The 16371-nt window shown below is 37.1% G+C and overlaps 2 protein-coding genes across 3 annotated transcripts in view; one reads left to right on the top strand and one right to left on the bottom strand.

Annotated features, from left to right (window-relative positions):
* The window catches only part of LOC123679148 (midasin), a 159712-nt gene that overhangs the window by 55856 nt on the left and 87485 nt on the right, over positions 1-16371 (top strand). The window lies entirely within an intron of this gene.
* LOC123679149 overlaps positions 1-16371 on the bottom strand; it is an 89791-nt gene that overhangs the window by 42831 nt on the left and 30589 nt on the right. The window lies entirely within an intron of this gene.

The raw sequence follows: 16371 nt of genomic DNA, 5'->3' as shown, positions 1-16371 counted from the left end.
TTCTAAAACTATGAGCCTATGAGCTTCACAATAGCGAATCAATTGTCCAGCTACCTCAGTGACTGAAGTCAACCTGTAAGCTGCAACTTAACATCGTTTGTCAAAGACTTCTAACCTTTGAAAAATTGTCGATACTAACGTCTATTGTCATATAATATACGCATCTTTTGAAGCTTTATACTAACGAGAAACCAAGGATCATGACATTGCACAGCTAAGGTTCATCACCTTCCTCATCATCTTTACATGCTCTAGTTTCTAAAACTATGAGCCTATGAGCTTCACAATAGCGAATCAATTGTCCAGCTACCTCAGTGACTGAAGTCAACCTGTAAGCTGCAACTTAACATCGTTTGTCAAAGACTTCTAACCTTTGAAAAATTGTCGATACTAACGTCTATTGTCATATAATATACGCATTTTTTGAAGCTTTATACTAACGAGAAACCAAGGATCATGACATTGCACAGCTAAGGTTCATCACCTTTCTCATCATCTTTACATGCTCTAGTTTCTAAAACTATGAGCCTATGAGCTTCACAATAGCGAATCAATTGTCCAGCTACCTCAGTGACTGAAGTCAACCTGTAAGCTGCAACTTAACATCGTTTGTCAAAGACTTCTAACCTTTGAAAAATTGTCGATACTGACGTCTACTGTCAGAGAACATCACGGTAACCCACACGCACGTTGGTGGTTAATTCCCTGAAGCCTGGAATTGTCAGTATTTCAGCAAAACGTCCTGCCACCCTCCTACCTGTGGTTTCCTTATTTCCAATTATAAACATCGGTTCAGCCATTAGTGAAATGCCTGTCTCTATAAGCTTCAGGTTCAAACTGAGCGATGGGGGGAAATTCTACAACCCTCGCTTTCCACACACGGGACAATCGAGAGGAGTAGTGGAGTCGACGCTGAAATATGGAAGCGTCGCCCAGATGGGATTGAGAGATGGCTGACAGAAATTCGGTATTTTGTTTACACACCGGTTGGTTCGACGAGATCGGTAATGGATCGTAGGATTGAGCAAACATGGGACGCCGTATGGGATTCTGAACGAGCAGGTACTCTATCATGTGATGGGATGGGATGAACGGTCCAGCGGAGGGGGGATGCTGAGTGAAAAGAATTCTCCGATGACGATGTGGATGATGTCCTCTAGTTTATGATGTTTATCATGGCATATGAGGAATTGATGGAGCGACTATTGTCGGAAACATAATCTCTCTGGTTTATGTTCTTCATCTTTTTGTGAGATTTTATATATTCCTTATATCCTGTCAATGCTATCCTGGGAAAGAACTTCTCAAGACTTGCCTTAGTTTTTGCGTTGATTTTTAAACTGGTTCGTTGTTATGCCATTCAACATGTTTCAGATATTGTAAGTTACCGAAGGTGTGAGAGGCTAGTAAGCGTAAGAGTCTTGTGCTAAGATTAGATTCATTTTACGACCTAATGGTCTATTGTGCTCCCTATCAGTGCTATTCTCGCCATTACGTTATCTACAGCTCGTCTTCGAGTTTCAGAGTTCTAATGAACTCCAGTATCTGGGATAGCTTCAAGGACACTATTTCCTCACTTCTACAAGTTGAGTCTTGGAATTGTGGGCTCGACGTCTTGGACTTGATGCTCTATTTCTATTCGATTCCCTTCGAGCTATAGCCATTGAAGGCTTATCCCAAGTGATTCAACTATTCTTGAAGGTATTTCGGCTGGCATATACAAAGTGTTCCTGAATTGGACGTGCAAAGGAAAATTACAGTCAAGTCCTATATATGCGCCGTTTTGTTCGATAACTTGTTGCCTCGTTAACTTGAAGTTAATATAAAATAAATACCTCTCTCATAGAAACCCTCGTCCCTATTGGCAAAAAATTGAGAAAATCGATTTTCACAAGCCTCTGTTGAAGCGAAATCTTCACCAGCAAAATGCGCCGTAGTGAAGCAGCTCATAGTAGTTATTTCCCTGCTAATGCCAGCAAAATATTCCTGGCTGTCAATCCTAACCTGGCTCACCGTTTCCGCCGGCTCCGACCGTTTTCGCTTGACGTTGTCGTCATTTTTTCATCAACCAGTCACCAGCCGCTTCAAAAATGGGTCGATTTTGTTGCGATTAGCAGCCATTCGTAGATGGAAATTCGGTCCATGCGTTAACTCGTGGTACCCATACATCGAGCTTCTCCTTGAGAACAACCTTATGCAAATGGTTCCAAACGGTTTGTTGTGCAATCTTAGCTATTTAGCAATCGTAACAGTGCTTACATGACGTTTGAACCCGACAATGTTCATGATTTTATATATTTAAAACTGTAAAATCTAGCGTATTTTCTCTTTGCTATTTACCGTACTTGACGCGCGCTCAAACTAAACTGAGTCAACTAATCACAAAACTGCCAGAAAAGTTTTTATAGTATGAAATCTCATCTTTCTAAGGCCATCTAGTGAATCGGACTTATACAACGCGAGATATAGATAACTGAAGCCATCTATTGGAAAAATAATGGATTTCGTTTTACTGTACCTAATATAAGGTCACATGCAGACGAACAGAGACAAAACAGGCATCGGTTTATAAGCTTCGTTCGACGCGAGAGTCTGGATCTCGAACTTGGCCGACCTGCATCGTCTAGAAATCGTCGAATCCCGCCTTGAAAACTTCGCTCCGTCTGCGAATACCTGATAAGGCCGGTATGCCTGCATCTTCTGCCGAATTAATTCGTTCTCGGTAGAAAAGGCGCCGTTCGAGTTAATTCCGAGAATTGGATTCCGCCCATTCGATTAACTCCAGTTTCTCCGGGCTTCGGAACCGTGAAGAGATGATATAAAACCTCGGCGTCATATTCGGTGGATTAGTTTGTCCCCGGTTCACCATTTCCAGGAAAAAGAAGAAATTTTTTTAGGGAATATTTCAGCATTTTACCTAAAGAATATCGAATAACATCATATTCTGAAATTGCAGATTTCAAGTAGACCCATTTCTTCAGAAACGTCTAATAAATACACGAACTTTGATACATTTATAATTGTCATTTTAAGAGGGATTACCCCCACGTGGCTTTCCGCATATCAGTCTAACTTTAGGTACCCATCCATTTTCCTTCTGGCGCTCCTGCGATGACCAAATTTTGTACGGTGTACGGAGTTGTGCATTGTTAATAATAATAATAGAGTCTTCATTTGGCTAATTCTAGCCAAGGCTACTCCACTCAACCCCCAACAAAATAAAAACAAAGAAAAAGAACAAAAATAAAAATTAATGAAAGGAAATACAACATAAATAATATACAGGGTGTTCTGATTTGTTTCCGACAAACTGAAACGGGTGATAGATCACATCATTTTAAGCAAAAAAGTTCCTATGAACATGGGTCCGGAAATGCTTCGTTTCCGAGATACAGGGTGTTAAAGTTGAAAAAATAATTCGCGTTTTTTTATATATCTTTCAACTGATTCCAAATAATTGCATGAAAGTTGGTACATAGGGTTTTTTGAGGTGAGAAATTCAAATTTGTGGTCGATTTCGTTGTATTTTCTAGAGGGCGCCACTGGCAATCATTTCGTCCCCTTTAAACCGTTGCAACTTTTCTGTGCTACCCTGTACGTCATTCTGGACTAAAAAAATCAATTCCCCTGACTTGTCTAGTTAAAAAAGGTGAAACTCATTTAAGTTGCTAGGGGCAACCGTTTCAGAGAAAAACGCATTCAAAGCCAAATCCATATTTTTGTAATCTCTAAAACATGTAGAAACAAATTTGTAATAATTTTAAATTAAATATTCTTTAGAAGTAACAATTTAGAACAAAACAAAATAACATAATAATTTTTAAAGAAGGTGTTCGAAATGTCCACCGTTCTGTTGAATGCACAAATGACATCTTCGAATGATTGATTTTTTTACATTCAACAATTGTTGCGGCAATAGATTTAAAATGGCTATACACAATGACAGATTTAAAGTGTGTTAGGTTCAGATGTCATTAATTATAATTATAGTTAACTATAAGTATAAGTTAATAGCTTATCAACAAATACAGGAAAATGTATTGGTTACCAAAGGCCCGAACGAAGCATACAAAGAAGAAATCATCTACAGAGAAATAGGATTTTACGGACCTTCGAAGAAAATGAAAACACAGTATGCGTAAAGCATCCCAACAACTCAATATTTCAGGAAACAGAATATTCAGAACACTTAAAAACAACAATTACATAGCATACCACTTCTACTTATTAGTGGGCAATAGAAAATCCGCATGCATTTCGCCTTAGAAATTTTCAAAATAAATTTAAATTAAATATTTGAATAGGAATAATTTCATGAGAGGATTTCGAAGCAGTCAAAACATATTAAAGAAAACGCGAATTAGTTTTTCAACTTCACCACCCTGTATCTCGGAAACGAAGCATTTCCGGACCCATGTTCATAGGAACTTTTTTGCTTAAAATGATGTGATCTTTCACCTATTTCAGTTTGTCGGAAACAAATCAGAACACCCTGTACATCATGAATACCACCAAATATGAAACTTATCTACAAAATCTGCAACTGGCTCAAAAAATAAAACATTCTTCAATTCTTTCCACTTCACCAGACACCCTGTATGAGCTATTAGGAGTGCAATTGTGTAATTTTCACGTGTTTTATGGTCGGCGAAACTGTCTAGATCGTTATTACCTTGCATCCCAGTTGTTCGAAACGGACAAACGGAAATGTGGGAATCCTTTAATTAAGCGTGGCGCAATTAATGTGTTCCGTAAGAATTGCGACCGATAATGGCACAATTCCACCATTTGAACAGCCCTACAAACGGCTACAAAGCGACAGTAGGCGGTGATTTGGGGCGGAGGTCCTTACAGAGTCTGTGCGTTCTCGAGCAGAGGAGCTGTGATCTGCTTCCGTTATGAGAACTGGAGTCCAGTGAAGCTTGTAGGTTGCTCTTTAACGATTTCCTGAATTTCGAATACTTCTCCCTCAAAAAAAATCTTTCTGCGTAACTAAATTAATCTTACTATGTATTATGTTTTTCATAATGCGTTATTTTTTTTTTTTGTGTTAACAAGTTTCCTTACCGAAGATCGAATTCCTGAGAATTTGGAAGGAGTGTTTTTGATTTCACGAGTTCTACAACATATAAAAAATTCGAGTATATCGGGTGTCCCAAGGTGAGTGGCCTATTAGATTATTATGGAAACTATTGATGGTGAAGGTTTCAAATTTTGTGGATAGATATTTGGCCATGTAAGGTACATTTTTAAAATAATTTCACATTTCCAGTGTTGCCGGATGTACGACAATTTGGCAACAACTTTGTTATTTTGAATGGGACATCCGGTATTTCTATTTTTTTTATGATACTCCATAAAATATTAAATCTATTCACTCTTACTTTTCCATCCCTATCTTTAACGGTTTTTGAGTTATTAATTATTTTTCGAAATTTTAGATCAAATTGCCGTATTACGAAAATGACTCTAGTTCGCTCAATATTTGAGATTTAAGTCAGAAATTTTGCAAGTCGTTAGATATTGATCTGATCTGTGTCACTGCTTTTGAATTATGGTTGTCAATAATACAGGACGGACCAAAAAAAACATCATTTGCCAAGTTACAAAATTGTAAAAAAAGTCTATTTTTTCAAATTAGACACCTAGTATATTTTTCAATTTTTGGAATCAGTACAACACATTCTACAATTTTTTTTATTTACGTTCCTATACCTATCTCAACTGGATTCCGAGTTATATTTATTAGATTTCACATTGATTCAATAAGCGTTAATTTCTTTTGCATTGTTATTTTCTCTATGTCGTTCATAGATCGATATATCAATGAATCAGTTCAATCCATAAATGTCAAAATAAACAATTATTGCCTAACAGGTGTTTTGCTCCGAGGTTTTTCTATAAATAATGGCTCAAGAAAGATATACACATGAAGCTTTAATGAATTCATTTGAAATTTTTGACGAATGTGACAAAGTTGTCGAGCTAAATGAATAAAACAGCTATTGCAACTGCCGACCATTGGTTTCCAAACATTTCAGGATTCGGTTCCGCACCCCTTTTAGCCTTTCGGATTTCATTTCGATCTAGTGTACGAAATGCATGTACCACACGATGCTGTAGCTCCTCTTTGGTGTTGACTGGAGTTGCATAAACGATATCTTTGATTTTATTGAGATAGGTATAGGGACGTGAATAGAAAAATTGTAGAGTGTGTTGTACTGATTCCAAAAATTGAAAAATATATTAGGTGTCTAATTTGAAAAAATAGAATTTTTCACAATTTTGTAACTTGGCAAATGATGATTTTTTAGGTCCGTCCTATATTTTTGACAACCATAATTCAAAAGCATTGACACAGATCAGATCAATATCTAACGACTTGCAAAATTTCTGACTTAAATCTCAAATATTGAGCGAACTAGAGTCTTTTTGGTAATACGCCAATTTGATCTAAAATTTCGAAAAATAATTAATAACTCAAAAACCGTTGAAGATAGGGATGGAAAAGTAAGAGTGAATAGATTTAATATTTTATGGAGTATCATAAAAAAAATAGAAATATCGGATGTCCCATTTAAAATAACAAAGTTGTTGCCAAATTGTCGTACATCCGGCAACACTGGAAATGTGAAATTATTTTAAAAATGTACCTTACATGGCCAAATATCTGTCCACAGAATTTGAAATCTTTACCATCAAAAGTTTCCATAATAATCTAATAGGCCACTCACCTTGGGACACCCGATATACACCGAAAGCCAATTTACCTCAGAGTTATGAACATAGATAAAGGGAGCATATGTTATTTTCAGTAGGCAAATTTTGTCCCCTACATGAACTATCAAATTTGACATGAAGCGCGAGGAAATAAAAACATATCACTGATACCTACGATATTTCACTCAATTCGCGAGAGTCACCACAAAGAACGCATTTCTTATGTCTCATTGTGAATCAACGTTTTAATTAACTCAAAATATATTGAAATAAATACCTAAATATATCAGAAATTCGGAAAACAAACTTCAAGCACGCCAAACGACGTGAAACAACAAAATTTGCCAAACCTTGGATTTCAGCAGGTAGATATAAAAAATAATAAATATTGTGCATACTATAAATTCGACAATTAGGAAGAATATCAGATTCCAAATTTCCATATTTAATTGGGAATGACTCAAATAAATATATTTCATTCAATATAATATACATTCATGATGATATACTAACATTGTGGATTTGGAAATATATCACAATCCGACAACGTAATCTAACCATTTTGGGGACATGTAAAAACTGCGTATACTTCCTCTATCTATGTTTATTACTTTATGGTGCAAACTAATGGGGGTAGCTTAATACACTATTAATAATGAATGCCTTTATCTTTCTTAAATTAATTCAAATTTTGATTGACTAGTTCTAGCACATTTAGTTGAAAAACTTCAGAACCTTCTTGGTGTTTCAATTTTTTATGTCACATAGTATGTATATACAAAACTGAACCAACCATTATAACAGCTATTACATTTCAATAATTGGCTCGCAATTCAAATTGATTTTCGACGAAGCGATAATGTTGATTATTCCCCACCAAACCCAAAACTAATTAATATCAATTCAATTGTAAACTATAAATTCTTCAATTAAATGTGCATCGCTCAAGGTTATATTAAAATTGATGTTGGACAACCGTGATACATCCGATGAAAATGATAATTTCGGTTGTTGTACACTATCGAATTAATAATTATGGGAAACAGCAGAAATTCTGGTATCCGACGAAATTTTCGCTCTCCTGCATTCGACTCAGGTGAAGGAGCCGACAGCAACCATGAATAATTTAGTTGTTTTCATCACATGAACAATTCAGACTACAATCAGCTAATTGCTCGTCCGCTTTGAAGATGACACAAAGTTTGAATAAATAGGTGTAGTGGATTAGGTGACTTTGCAAATTGGATTTCAGGGAAGGTTTGCATCTAGCGATATTCGAAAGGCTGCTGTAACAGCAAAAAGAGGAAACGCCCACGTAGTTTTTTAACATTTTCATGTTGTTTATGGGTTTCCTTATTGAAATTAAAACTTTGGAATCGAGGATAAGGTTTTTTTTAATATAAAGGGTGTGTTTTTTAGAGCTATAGAACTTTAAATTGCAATAAAACAACGTTGGATTATTCGATTGACATGAATTTTATTTATCCGCAAGATAATCTTGTGGCATTCCATTTTAATATGATTTCTGGCATATGACCGCCACGGCTGGCTCGGTATAGTCCAATCTGGACGTCCAATTTTCGATTACTTTTTCCAACATTTGTGGCCGTATATCGGTAATAACACGGCGAATGTTGTCTTCCAACTGGTCAAGGATTTGTGGCTTATCTGCATAGACCAATGACTTTACGTAGCCCCACAGAAAGTAGTCTAGCGGTGTTAAATCACAAGATCTTGGGGGCCAATTCACAGGTCCAAAACGTGAAATTAGGCGGTCACCAAACGTGTCTTTCAATAAATCGATTGTGGCACGAGCTGTGTGACATGTTGCGCCGTTGTTGGAACCACAGCTCCTGGACATCATGGTTGTTCAATTAAGAAATGAAAAAGTTAGTAATCATGGCTCTATACCGATCACCATTGACTGTAACGTTCTAGCCATCATCGTTTTTGAAGAAGTACGGACCAATGATTGCACCAGCCCATAAAGCGCACCAAACAGTCAGTTTTTCTGGATGTAACGGTGTTTCGACATACACTTGAGGATTAGCTTCACTCCAAATGCGGCAGTTTCGTTTGTTGACGTAGCCATTCAACCAGAAGTGCGCTTCATCGCTAAACAAAATAAAATGGACGTAGTGCGCGATACGTATTCCGCACAGAACAATTATTTTCGAAATAAAATTGCACTATTTGCAAGCGTTGTTCAGGCGTGAGTCTATTCATGATGAATTGCCAAACCAAACTGAGAATAAATCACTTGACAGCTGTTAAATCGGTCGCCATCTTGAACAGTAATGCCAACTTATAATGCAAAGTTATATACCTCGAAAAAAAAACACCCGTTACAAGGTCCTACAATAGTAGTGCGGTACTCCATATCTCTGGGCAAGCAATTTTTTCATCTCGTTTCGGTTTCTTCACGAAAATATTCTCTATAACAATAATTGTGATAGATGGTTCACGACTGTCTGGTTTACTTTGAGTGTGATCGATTGTCAGGCACCAGGTGCTATGAACGAATGGTGTCTTTTCTCTCCCCTTGAAGTTATTAGAATGCTTATTTATTTATTTAGATAACTTCTATATTCATTCTCTGGCACAGTTCGTATAAATTGTTTCTGGAGTCCTGTACTTTCGTGTGAAACCTATGTGAAATGGCACAACAATATTATTAACTCATAATGAAATTAAATGTTCAAATAATTCACTTTGTTGGGCCAAGCAGTAACCAAATCAATTATCTATCTACTTTTTTTTTCAAATGATTTTCATTAATGGTTTTTTGGCGATTTACCAATTGCAATTACTGCATCATGTTCGTGAACATCAACATCTCTCGAAATTTGTAATTATTTTAGAAATACCGGAACTTGAAGGTATCGCCCTATCTACAAACGCAATAAATCAATTTATGGTCTTTTCAATTGATTGGCACCGAAGCACCAATTTATAATTTGAATTTTTTTCTTTTTCACTAAGCATTTCGATGAATCTATTCTATTTTAAACCAGTATGGTCTAATAACTTCTTGTAAAGCATCCCACGTTTGGAGAGCGGCAAAATCGAGTATCAAATCAAGCTGCAGCGCATCCATGTGACTATCCCCACTTCGCCATTGAAAGAGAACACTCGTTTATTAGATATATTTATCACGTTGATGTTTTGATTGTTGCACAGTTCTACTGGACCATGAGTATTCTCTGGAATAACGATGAATAACCACCTACCTTTCGGAATATCTATATATTCATTTATTAACCTTCACAATGATACATTAGCTTTAATAAAGGGCAGATCTAGTAGAGTATTCTCTCCCAGACTGCAATCCGCGCCCCCTCATCTTTTCAATTGATTGGACACCAAATCACCGATTTATAATTTGAATTTTTTTCATTTTTCTATGTAATCTACTGTATTTTGAACCAATATGGTCTTATAAGGTCTTGGAGAGCAACCCACTTTTGGAGAGCGGCTAATTCAAGTATCAAATCAAGCTGCAGCGCATCCCTGTGACTATCCCCACTTCGCCATTGAAAGAGAACACTCGTTTATTCGATATATTATCACGCGAATGTTGCACAGATTTACTGGACCATGAGTATTCTCTGGAATAACGATGAATAACCTTTCGGAATATCTATATATTCATTCATCAACCTTCACAATGATGCATCAGCTTTAATAAAGGGCAGATATAGTTGAGTATTTCTCTCAGATTGCAATCCGCGCCCCCTCATCTCTTCAATAACGCCCAGACCCCTTGGAGAAAGAATAATACGAAATGATCATCCTTCCCTCGACCTCTTACTGTGAACTGATGGCGTCGTCCGTCAAGCCGTCTAAGCGTTCGAGGCGCCCCCGACGATATATCATTTCGATCGCGCCCCTCAAAACCCGGATCAGTTCTCGACTGATGGCAGTCGTTAGCAGCGACCCTTACGAAGGTCGGATAAGGCGATATTTCTATCGGGAAATTAATTCTGATCCACTCCATTATTCCGGATCCTTCCAGCCCGTTGTTCGGAGCAACGTATTGCCCTTCTTATTCATATCGATAGAAGGGGGTGGCAGTGATAATGTTTCTTCGAATAATGGAGTTCGAGAAATACCCAACATTGATAATTTTCAACCACAAAAAAGTGGTCGGTCTGTGGTAGGTTACGAGTTGGGAAGGAAACGCGGACCACAAAATTGTGGTCCCACAAATTTGTGGTTTGTATATTTCCTAACACGTAAATATTTTCGAAAAGGAATTGGATTGAAAGAAGTAGAGCTCGAAAACGCGGCCAAAACCAAATTTGACGCAATGTGGTGTCAGTAACGTCAGTTGGATTCATAAACCATCGTGTATTATTTGTTTCTATTATTGATTCAACCGTTATCTTTTGAGCGCTTGTTCTTCAAAGCGACTCCTATCATTTCGACATAATGTCTGTTATTTTCGAGTTTTCAGCCGGAAATGATCTCAAACGATAAGGTTTGAGTTACTGATGACAGCTCGGTCCTCAAATTTTATTCTGTCTTAACTTTGGAATGGGAAGTCGTAGAAACTTGAAATTTTCAGGTTAGGTTTAGTTCGTTAATGTGTTGAATCCGACTAGGGGTTCTGTAAATATGGCCGTTCTGAATTTTGATTTTTTGCTTATTTCGAAACTGCACATTCGATAGAACTGATATTCATTTGGATGAAGAATAACAATTTCAAGCCTCGTCCAAAATTTCATCTTAATCGTCTCACCAGAACAATAGAAAATTCATGAAGAATCTTGAAACAGAAATTATCCAATATTTTCGTGACCACAAAACCGACAAACTTGAGATTCTGGGTGTTGTTATGAAATAACTATATCTCAAACTCCTAACGAAATATCAACATGAAAACACCTTCAGAATAAAAAAAAATCAAGAAGAATATTGAAAAAAATACCAATATTTTTGTGATTACTGATCCGATCGAGTTCACGCTAATATAAAGAGGAACAATTTCAAGGTTTTTGCAAAATGATGTGTAGAATACTTTATTGGAACCATAGAAAATTCAAGAAGACCATCGAGAAAGAAACATGAAATCGAGAGTTCATCCTATTTTCTGAAGGTCATTTTCATCAATGTATTAAATTTATTATTGTTAATATTTATGTTATAAAGATCATATATCTTATTTGAAAGACAATATTGTCAGAGAACTGGTTTTACATTGTATTGAACTGTTCCCGAAATGTAGCTCTCATATCAGCGTGAAATATAATTCCAAGCTGAAGCAAAGTAGAAACACGAACATAAACAAACTCAAAAATCCAATTCCGGAAGAACTCGATCCCGTATACGAAATAGGTAACGGAGAGTCTCTAAAAATGACAAAATAAAAACCCCGTCATAAAACGTTATACATAAATATGCATATGTGTTCAACATTGCATTCGTACATTTCCGCATAGAATAAATAAGCCGTCCATCCTTCCAATGCTATCTGCAAAATTGCATGTTCGCTATTTTACTTTAATACGCAAACATCATGTAGATGGCGCTATCGTTCGAGCACAGATTTTATCGAGTATCATCCAGCTACGTCACCGGAAGATTATCTTTTTTTTGCTGTTCTAAAAAAATAACTTAAGGGACGTCTTCTTCGACCCAACCGCAAAATCGTCGTCGGTCTGTGGTACGTAGCGAGTAGGTAGGAGAAAGTACACCACAAAATTGTGGGTCAAAATTCTGTAGTCGGCGTCTATCAACTAATACGCTCTATTAGTGATGACGTCACACTCCGCCATTTTAGTTCTCCTGTCAGTGTTCGGAATCCAAACAAACAAATTGTCATTCAAATAAGTACGTTGTCGTTGAAGAAATTGGCTTATTTTGATGAATAAGATTATTTAAGGAACGAGTTTACTATTAATTGATAGACAGAAGGCACGAGATTAATGCCAGTAAGTTCGAACTTGAAGTTCAACTAATAAACATGGCTTTTTACAAAATCTGGGGAATGATACAGGATTCAAACTTACTGGTATTAACCTCGTTCCTTCTATCAATTAATACTGAAATCGTTGCTCAAATACTCTTATTTATGCAAATAAGCCAATTCCTTCAACGACACCGTACTAATTTGGAAGACAATTTATTTGTTTGGATTCCGAACACTGTCAGGCGAACCAAAAATGGCGGTGTGTGACGTTACACTAATAGAGCGTATTCGCTACGTACCAAAGTCGGACCACAATTTTGTGGTTGGAAAGTGATATATTGCCCATTTCACCAGGAGTAAAAAGACCTTTACGTATCCAACGAACTAATTTCTTAAGTTCATCGTTTAAAGTTCGTTATGCCATCGAATATATATGAAAAAAAAAAAAACGTTGATAAAGTTTGAATATCCGCTGTGGAGAAGATTGTAACCTTAATATTGAATCGCTCTGTATAACGTTAATTTGTATCCGAATTTGGGGTTTCCCCGACGAAGGCAATGTGATGTAGGTCGCCCATTGATCAAGTTTCCGCGCGTTCTTGCCTAGTTCAGCGGTCTCAGAGGCAACTTCCGATGATAGCTGGCGGTATTTCCGTATTATACGACGTTTCTGTGGCACGCCGAGGCGCTAATTACTCAAACGGGAGCGAATGTATTCGAGGTACAGGCGGGAAGATCAATGCCGACTCTCAAAGCTATACCGCCCGGACGCGTATCGGTATATTGTATGTACTTCTAAGTATACACCTGCCTAAAATCTTAGGATTTTGGTATATTTCATGAAATATATTATGTGCGCTGCCCTTATTCCAATTTTTGACAATATTCATCAACAAGCAATATTTGTTATCGAGTAGTTTATGTTTTCTTAAAAATCTTATTTCTGCAGATTATCCGACAACAATACTGCCTGACTCTTGGCTACTTCATGTTGTATTGTACAATTGCACTGATGATCTTTCAAATCGTTAGTTGTTCATAAAAGTCCTAGGGGTATTATTAAGCCCGGATGTATCACAACATTTTCACAATAACTTCACAAAATAATTTGAATACTGCTTAAATTAATAGAACATCATCCAAGCAGGTATGAGATAGTTGGATGTAGTCGAAGCTCTCAACACCATTCGGAGTATTGTCTCATTTTAAGTCAGATATAAGGATGCAGGAGAAGTGAGGGAGCGTCATCCTGGTGGAAGCACAAGACATATGTCTAGAAAAATCAGCACGACAAAACAGCAATATGACCTGTAGCTCTAGCTTGGCAAGGCATTTTAGAGCCAATTTCGAAGGTTCACCCTCTATCTGAGGATTGCGGTGTTTCACCCCGAGATCCTCGGTGGAAACGTCAGTTTGGTACACAGTGAGTTCTGCCAAATACACCTTCTATCTCATCATCGGAGCATGGTGGTGTTTATATTGCAAGTGGTACTGGTTTAGCTAGAGAAGTGCAGCCGACGAAGCAATCTCTTGGTCATGATAAGAGTCACTATAGAGCTAAGAAGACATTGGTAAGCGATTACGGGAAGTTCTCCTCCACTCCGGAAGGTCTGGGAGAACTCAACCTTTAACAAGGGAAAATCACGCAGCTAGGATTAAGTGGGTTCAACAAGAAGCAGATTTGAATGTTGCTAATAGGTCGAATATCTCATTTTCTGATGGGGCAAGGTTCGGACGCAATCCAGATTCGAGAAGAGTTTGTATTTGTAGAATATAGGGAGATGTAGGGAGGCTGCAGCATGTACAGGTACAGTGGTGGAAGTGTATGAGTGGGAATTTCTTTTTATGGTCACGTTCTGCTGGAAGGATTTTTGATTGCAACAGATTCTTCAACTTGTTTTTATTCCATATGATGCAGCAGTCGAAGAAGATTTTTTCTTCCATACAATGCAGACGGAAAAAACCAATTTTCTAGATGACCAAAAAGTCCAGCCTTTGCCAAGGTCAGTTCAGTCACATCGGGTTTAAATCCGATGTCATGGCATGGGATATGCTACAAAGAAGAGTGACTCAAGGTTAAAATTAATTTAATATTAGAGATTAAATCTTTGCTACTCTACAAGAAGCATAGCAGAATATACCACATAAACTATTCCTGAATTTAATTTAAAGAATTCCCAGGACATGTAGAGCTTGGATAAACTCTGGATTTTATCATTGGTGACGATGTTGAATCTTTTAAGGATTAGTCTGCATCTTCGAAAGGGAGTCGAATCAAAAGAAAAAAATTAGGAACAATAGGCCTTAATTTTAATCAAGGAATCACCTCCTGAAATTCCGACACATCTCTACCCTCGCATATCTTTGAAGCAGAGACAAACGAGCGTCTGCAGAGCTTAGCGATGAGTTTGAAAGCGAACCTTGAGGAGTTGTGAAAATCCCTTGATTGTGACACAACTAGCAAAGGCGGCGTGGCATATTTATTCAGCGCCTGAGTTCTAGACGATCGATTGCGAGAGAGAGCAGAATCGGATCTGATTGAAAAGCGGAGTTACGAAGAATGAAACATGGTAAGCAATTTCCTGGGTCGTGGTTTGCATGAGATTTCCTGGAGAAATGCGCGGATTTCTAGGCGGAGGGCATCCAGACTGATTTAGGTCGATTTGGGACGCGGACGAAGGTTGAATAAGCCATTTATCTCGCTCCAATTTTTTCTTCGGGAAATCCTATAGAATAACTAATCGGTTTCGACGATAAATGAGTTGGTTGAAGGAGAAGACAGTTATAGTAAATTTTAGTAGTGGCTTGACATCACGGATGACAAATCGGAGGTGCCAACTGTATCCACTTTGAAAACGCACTCAAAACCTGGCAATGTCTTGAGTTTATGTTGTCAATCCTGTGTCACGTTGCTGATGTATAGAGCTTTTAAATAGAAGTGATGCATTTTGAACTGGTTATGAAGTAAGTAAATTGCGTATTAGTTTTTGACATTTCTTATTTCATGTATGTTCCATTCTTATGCCATTGATTCATGGAAGGATACAAGTTTCAACAACCCTTGGGAATTGTTGAGTTGTTCTATCAAAATCAGTGCTCATTTGGGAAATTTAAAAAGAATTCATGGACGACATCATTCAGTTAGTCGGCTCACTATTCATCGTATGTTAGACGAATTTGACAGTACTTGGTGCTGGTATCATTTTTCGTGTTAAGAAAATTCATTTTCGAATTTTATGTGCAGTACGACGAATATAGAGTCAAATAACTGAATAATGTCTTCCAAGAATTCTTCTTGAATTACTTTCAGTATTCTCAAATCAGCACTCATTTTGACAATTCAACAATTTCTAAACGTTGTCGTTGCTCGTGTATTTCCATGATTAAATTACATTTTCTATTGAATACATATGACATAAGGAATGTCATTAATTATACACGGTAATTATAACAATTTTCAATTGTATAGATAATTTCAATTAGAAAACCCTTTGTATCGGCAACAGAGCAAAGGGTTGAGAACTCAAACATAAGAAACTGCCAAAATATTGAATTCACAACAATTTGATTGAATCCTAATTGATCTTTCAGTATACAATGAACAGTGTCAGGAGTGAAAGGATTGTTTTGGCCATCTGGCAACGCTATTTTTTTCAATTGATGATGTTCGAAATATGCGATAGAACAGCGGCATAGATAGATAACTTTGGACTTCTGTGGAAATATTGGAAATGTGTTCC

This window comes from Harmonia axyridis, chromosome 4, assembly GCF_914767665.1.
Source record: "Harmonia axyridis chromosome 4, icHarAxyr1.1, whole genome shotgun sequence".
Lineage (NCBI taxonomy): Eukaryota > Metazoa > Arthropoda > Insecta > Coleoptera > Coccinellidae > Harmonia > Harmonia axyridis.
Note: the sequence above shows the minus strand (reverse complement) of the source record. Positions and strands in the feature narration are given on the sequence as shown.